Below are 1,720 nucleotides of genomic sequence, written 5' to 3'. Positions count from 1 at the left end.
CATTCACCTCAAGATTTATTAACATAATGCTGCCTTTTATTGATTTTTTGGGGGTTGTTTTGTTTTCCTTTAAGGACGTTGCGGGCCGGATTGAGATGGTCCACGGGCTGGTTCCGGCCCTGGGGCCGTATTTTGCCCATGTCTGGGCTAATCAAACAATAAAAGCCATAGACAATAGACCTAATTATAGGATGATATAAGCCCTAATATTTCCTGCTGACATTTTCAACACATGGGTATCGGAAAGAAATGGATACTAACAATGGGCCTCATTCAGCAATATCTTCCTAAGCTTTTTCTTAAATTTGTTCTTGAGAAAGGTCCTAAGAAAAGTCTACGTCAGATTCATGACATGTTCTTAAACCGCAGAATTGTTTGCACCTGTGTTCTTATAATGATGAATCCCATTGTCCTCGTAAATTGAAAGCGCGTGCCAGGTGATCCTAATTAGCATAGGTAAACGCCCTGCCACTCCCCATAAAAGGGCATGAGACTGCAGGGCCGTGTGCACACAGAAATCACACACAGAAATTGAAAAGAAAAGTTGAGAGAAGTCAAGAATGCCCAAACAAAAGTCTAAAGAGGGTGGAGCACCAGACTCCAAACGTAAAAAAAACTTCAATAGTTCTGAAGTGGAGGTACTGCTGCAGGAAGTGAACACCAAACGGGCTGTCATATTTAGTAGCGTCAGTAGTGAATAGAAAATAACAGAAAAAAAAGATGCATGGGATCCCAATTAACATAACTGATATTAATTGAAGTGTTAGTGTAGTGTTTATTTATTTTAAAAGACCATAATATAATAATTAAATCCTATAATATTATACAACTGTAGAATTGAAGGAAACGCAATAACCACTTATTTTGCACAAACATGTCAGCACTCAAATGTGCGTAAGTGTGCTCTTGAGTGTGCGTAGATTCTGTTCTTACCTAAGAACAAATCCCAAATAAGAAAACATCTTCGTGAAAACTGCGTAAGTGGGTTTTAAGAAGAAATTTCTTCTTAAGAACGGTTGGTGAATGAGGCCCATTGGGTTCTTCTCTCAAGAAGAACAAATTATTATAATGAATAACTGTCAGCATTACAAAACATAACCACGAAAAGTAAAAGTTGTTTCTGCTTCCAGGGCTAGAGAGGATTACTGGAGAACCTGCCCCGTCATTAGGACACAGTGGGAATAATTTTCATTGATAAAATAGTTTGTGGACACATTGAGCTGTAAAAAGATTTTCTATTCATAAAGTCAGCCTCATGTTCTTCGGGGCTGCGGTAATGGAATATGAAATTGAACATCAACATTGAACAGCCAACATTGAACCAAACACTGTCGGGAATCCAATTCAATAAAGTCAGCGCAATTAATATATGCAACAGTAACTTTAATCCATTAATAATATGGTCAATTAAGTAGCCTACCTGCTATATCTCCGATATAATAAGTTATCATGGAAAACAACATGATTCTACTGGTCTGTATATTTGTCCATATCGGGATCCTGTAGGAATGGTGACTCCCTGTTTCCAGAGAGCTGATTGGTCAGGAGGCGGGCCTTTCATACATTTTGATCCAATACCCTGAACTTAAAGGAATAATTCACCCAAAAATGAAAATTCAGTCATTATCTACTCACCCCCATGCCAATGGAAAGTCTGGTGAAGTTTCTTAATCCACAAAACAGTTCTGGAGCTTCACAGCAAAACAGCATTGCAGCATTC

The sequence above is a fragment of the Centroberyx affinis genome, unplaced genomic scaffold (assembly GCF_046629955.1).
Source record: "Centroberyx affinis isolate AG114_WGS23_722 - 3 ecotype Tasmania unplaced genomic scaffold, CSIRO-AGI_Caff_v1 ptg004121l_1, whole genome shotgun sequence".
Taxonomy (NCBI): domain Eukaryota; kingdom Metazoa; phylum Chordata; class Actinopteri; order Beryciformes; family Berycidae; genus Centroberyx; species Centroberyx affinis.
The sequence above is the reverse complement of the archived record's forward strand: the minus strand, read 5'-3'. Positions refer to the sequence as shown.